Raw genomic sequence first — 5,688 nt, forward strand, 5'->3', positions numbered from 1 at the left:
AAACCTATCTTGTACGTGGAATACCACTTTCACCAACTCCACCGTTCATAATATGTAGTCTTTGTTCTTCCAGGTAGCTTTACTATGTGAGTAACAAGTAAACCAAATATTTTTGGGTTTTTTTTTTTCCTTACTTCTGAGCTTTCTTTTCAGACTTTATTGTAATCAAAGTGTCCTTTTATGCTTTTGTTTGAGTAGCTTCTATCATATTTATCTGCGCGCACATGTGCGTATATTTTGGGTCTTTTGGCCTGTTCCGTCATTTTCTCATGGTATAAAAAGAGAAAAAGAATGAAATGCATGTTTGCTTCTAATTTTTTCAGCAGAAAAAAATAGCTTCAGAAGATTTATTTATCTTAATTATCTGTGTTTATTTTATTTTATGTTGGTTATCAGTGTTTGGCGTAAGATTTATATTATTAGTGAAAATTGAATGCTTTGCTTTTCACATTTCATTTTCTGGGTGTTTTTCACTATCATGATTATTATTAGACACTCATTCTTCTATACCATCTGATTTTAGGAGGAAATAACATATTATATATGTCAACGATTTGTAATTTATTACTGTGAATTTTACAATATACTATGTTGGCTTCACATCATTTAATACACATAAAGTTGAAACAGAGTGAACTGTTATCCATGCTCTGTTTTTGTTGGTTTGTTTGAATTACGTAGCTTGAATTGAATTTTCATGTGGTGTGAGGTTTGCAATTTACTTCTTCCTATGTTATGTATTATTTTTCCCATTTTGTAGAATATATGTTGTGTGGATTTGTTGTACTTTTTAATCCTCTGATGAGAGGTTATGAAAATTTGAACTGTTTGGTTTTCTATCTGTTTTAGTACAAGTCATTCTCTGTTTTTCTTTTCCTCCAAAACTTCTGAGGTTTATGAATAGTAGTGTGGATAGGGGAAATTGATTTGGGCCTCCAAAATCAAATCTTCCGTTTTGGGCCCCAAATCAACATAGTCCATTTGAGCCAAGTTTTTCTTTCCCAATGTGGTAAAACAAACTACTTTCCAACTGCCGAATTTGGGTTAGTGGACAGACACAAATACAATACATATTCATAGAATTTAGAAGTGAGAAGCGAGTGAAACCTATAGGCTATAGCGTAAGCTTCCAGTCCAAACCATTTGAATCCACCCAAACACATGAGAATAAATAGCCCAAAAATTAACATCTCCGGTAGACTTTTTAAAGAAGTAAAGAGAGCACGTCTGCACGTGCAGATGCAGCTGACTCTTCTCTCTCCAAATTATTACTGAAAAAACATGGCTACACAACTTCTTGTGCTTATAAATAAATAAAAATTGTGTTTTATCCTTTGTCTATAAAATAGAACCAGAAAGTTAGGAAAGCGCAGAGATTCGTTTCTTGAGTTCTTGGTCGATTATCTTTCTGCCTGTTCGGGAACCAGGTTGATACATATATACTTATGATTTATGCAGATTTGATTGTTATTTTGGATTTTGGTTGATTTTGATATATAAATGGTGTAGTTTTCATGGGTGTATACATCTTTAATTTCTGCCTTACAACTTTTTGAGTTTATTTGTCATCAGATATTTAGCTGTGGTCTTGATCTTGGTAATCTATGTTGTATGTGTAATTTATATCATTTTTGTGAAAAAAAAAAAAAAAATGCTTTCTTTTTCTCAGCTATAAGTTGTTCTATATGATTTCAGCTCATTTTGGTCTCACTGAGCATTTTTAGAGAATTTTGGGTCTGATCTGGTTTATTTTTGGAGAAAAGTCTATATGGGTTTGTTATAATATTTTAATAGAATGAATTGTAGAATAGAGAGTGAGATGTAGAGTGAATTGTAAAAGTGGATCTGCAAATTTGAAAAGAAAAAAAAAAAAAAAACTTTTTAAGAGCTAAATTAGAGAAATTATAAAAGATAGGTGTGCATGCTCTTCTACATATTCATTCTCATATATTTTATTTGATTTTAAGAGGAAATATATGTCATTGATTTAATTATTTCATGATATTTGCCTTTTTTTTTTTTTTTGAGAGAATAAAATTGTAGCCCCGGACAGGTTGGGGTTATATTATATATATCTTTATTTTTGACAAATTGTAATTGCAGACATTATTGTGAATTTCACAAAGATTCCTCAACAAGTAGTTGGTCAACGGTCTTTAACTTTGTAGTTTGGATCATTTCAGGATGTATAAAATAAGGTACTGAACTAGGACAAACAGTATAAGAAGGGTCAATATTGGTTATTGAACATATGAGCAGCTCTTTCCATGTTATTATAGTGTTAAATGAAAAAAGAAATGAGTGGTTTTTTGAGTGTTGTGATAATCATTTTCCAAGCTAAAGCCTTTTAGGCAAAGTGAACATGGCTGGTTATCCTATATGATAGACTGATAAGTATATAAGAAGCTGGTGTTGAATTAATTTATAATGTGCTGGCACAGGTGTAGTTTGATGGCAGTAGGAAGGTTCATTTTGAGGTGGCTTGATGTTGTGGACTTACGTGATGAGTTTTCTTAAGAGTAAAGTGATTTTCACAAATTTCTGTTCACAATCATATTATTGACCTTGATTTATTGGAACTAAATGGTTTAATTATTGCATGATTGGCTTTGTTGTATTGAGAATTAAAATTAGCTTGGATAAATTGGGGATAGATATATGTCTTCTCTTTTTGGGCAAATAGTAATTACAGACTTATTGTGAATTTTACAATGGACTCTTCAAAAAGTAGTCCTTGAAGTAAAAGTTTGAAGGAAATTATTTTAATCCTGATACATGGGTTGTTTTAATAACTGCAGCCTTATAGGCTTTGTATCTGGTTGTTGATAGAACATAAGTAGAGTATCCCATACAATTTTTTAAATGCAACTTGTCAGCTGATGGGAAATTGTTGTTTGGTTCCTCAAGTTTGCTTGCCTATTTCATTTGAAGACTAGTCAACATGGCTTTGCATTGTTTTTGGATGTTGAATTCGCTGTTCCATATCTTTTGTACTTTCTGGTAATATGAAATGTTTTGGTAAAACTAATTGATGTGTACTTAATAGCTTATATATGGTTGTTCTAGAAACACACAGACACCTTCCTTCTTTGATAAAAAAAAACATGCACCTAAACCCTTAAACTTATGTATGTTGTTTAGTAAGGTAAACAAAGTTCTGAACTTAGCAGTTTGGATCATTTCAGCATGTGAAAAATAAGGTACTGAACTTAACCAAGAAAAATAGTATAAGGAAGGTCAAGTTCAGTGGATGAACATGTGAGCGATTCTGTTTACGTTATAGTGTTAATTGGATAGCAATGAGTAGATTTTAAGTTTTGTATATTCTCACTTTTCCAATTTTGGGTATCTTACGCACTCCTGCACTGGTATAGCTTAGCAGTAGGAAAGTTCATGTTGAGGTGGCTTCATGATGTGGACTTACGTGATGAGTTTACTATAGAGTGATGTTATCTTAACAAATTTCTGTTCACAATAGTATTACTGACTTTGGTCTATATAATTACTGCCAGATTACAATTGTAGAATTTGTATGTGGAGAATTATGATGGATTGGAATGTTCTAATTTTTTTTTTTAAATAGCATTTCTTTTTGGGATTTTCTTCTAGCCTTAAATCTCCAGTGGATTTTTTCTTTTTACTTTTATTTTTATTTTTTAAAAAGTTTCCATGTTTTGCAATGTTGTTATGGTTGTATAGTTGCATTTCAGGATTTGATACCTATGTTTGCAAGATAATCTAATTTGGCTTTCTTACCAATAGACTATAGTGCCTCCTCTTCTATCTGCAATATACATTTTAATTGTTTGTTAGCTTCATATTTTAGGGATAAAACTGGTTTGCGCTTATACTTGAGTTCACTACATTTTCTGATTTTGAGCTGTTAGGCTTCTTGTGTTATATTGATCTTAATTAACCGGTGCCTTGCTACTTTGTGATTTGTCAGTTTGTGCATCAGCAAATAGATTTGGTTTTGATCTTGGTAATCTTTGTTGGGTGTGAGGGTTATATCATTTTTGTGGAGTAAATGTTGAGTTAAATTATTTGATTTTCTGGGTGCTTTATTTATTTACTACTACAAAATTTCATTCTTATATACTTTATTTGATTCTAGGAGGAAAAATACATCACTTGTTTTTAATAATTGCATGATTGGCTTTGATATATTGAGAGAATTAAATTTGGGCCGGAAAGGTTGGGGTTGGATATATATGTCTCTTTTTTGGGGGCAAATTGTAATTATAGACTTATTGTGAATTTGACAACAGACTTTTCAAAAAATAGTCCTTGAAGTAAAAATATCTTTCAATAGTAAATTATTTTAACCCTAATACATGTAGGCTGTTTAAGGAACCACAGCTTTATATTCAACGATTGATTATTTATGGTGGGGAAATGGGTGATAGCTATTTGGTTCCTCAAGTTCTTTTGCCTGTGACTAGTCAAGATGACTTTGCATTGTTTTTGGATGTTGAATTTGCTGTTCCAGACCTTTTCTACTTTGGGAAATATTGAATGCCTTGAGCCATTTTAAAGTTTTGGTCAAACTAACTGATGTGCTTCTATGCTTATACATGGTTGTTCTAGAAACACGACACATCTTCCTTCTGTGAGCAAAACATAGGCATTTAAACCGTAAGATATGTTTGGTTGTTTAGAAAAGGTAAACAAAGTTTTTAACTTTGCAGTTTGGATAATTTCAACATGTGAAAATAAGGTACTGAACAAATAGTATAAGAAAGGTCAAGATTGGTCTGGCCGTGTTATAGTGTTTAGTGGATGGCAATGAGTGGGTTTTTGAGTGTTGTGATGTTCACTTTCCAATTTTAGGTAAATCCTGTCGAGTTAAGTGAACATGGCTGGTTATCCAATATATTACTGAGAAGAATTTAAGAAGCTGGTTTTAAGTGTTACTATTGCATGAACATGTGATGTGGACATCTAATTTGGTATAGTTTAATGGCTGTGGAAAATTTCATGTTGGTGTGGCTTGATGTTGTGGACTTATGGTGATGAGTTTACCATAGATTTAGGTGATCACATATTTCTATTCACAATCATATCGTTGGCCTTGATCTATACGTTTACTATCAAATCATAATAGCACCTCTTGGTTTTTTCAATGGAGATGTCTAGAGTTCAAATCTCCTCTCTCCCATTTTAAATATCAAATTATCTTAATTGTATAATTTGTATGTGAGGAATCAATGGTGGATAGAAACATTTCTAAAAAGTTTGTAAAAACAGCATCTCTCTATGGGGTTCTCTTGTAACTTTCCAGAACTAGAAAAATGAAGTCTGTCTTTCTGATTGTCCAACATGATTTTCTTCTAGCCCTAAGTTTCTTGTGGGATTTTGCATTTACTCTCTGCTCATGTTTTACAGCGTTATTGCTGTATGTTTGCATTCTAGATTTGATACGTATATTTGCAAGACACTCTTAATTTGACATGCATAACAACATTTCCTCCTTGTGGTGCCCCTCCTTCCCGGTCTGTGTTCTTCATTTTATTTACTTTCCAGTTTCATATTTTTGGCATAAATAAATTTTGGCTTGTTCTTGAGCTCACTGTTTTTTCTGTTTTAGAGCTTTTGGATTTTTGGGTTAAATCTATTTTATATGAGCCTTACTTTGCTGTTTATCAATTTGGGCGTCAAATATAGCCATGGTTTTGAACTTGGTAATCT

The 5,688-nt window shown here is 32.1% G+C and overlaps 1 long non-coding RNA gene across 1 annotated transcript; it reads left to right on the top strand.

Moving 5' to 3' along the window:
* The first annotated feature begins 1,131 nt into the window (after positions 1-1,131).
* Positions 1,132-2,863, top strand: LOC126724818 (uncharacterized). Its single transcript, XR_007655125.1, has 2 exons — positions 1,132-1,427; positions 2,442-2,863. It is a non-coding gene; the product is annotated as an uncharacterized LOC126724818 (long non-coding RNA).
* The last annotated feature ends 2,825 nt before the right edge of the window (positions 2,864-5,688 follow it).

This window comes from Quercus robur, chromosome 5 (genome assembly GCF_932294415.1).
Source record: "Quercus robur chromosome 5, dhQueRobu3.1, whole genome shotgun sequence".
Classification (NCBI taxonomy): Eukaryota; Viridiplantae; Streptophyta; class Magnoliopsida; order Fagales; family Fagaceae; genus Quercus; species Quercus robur.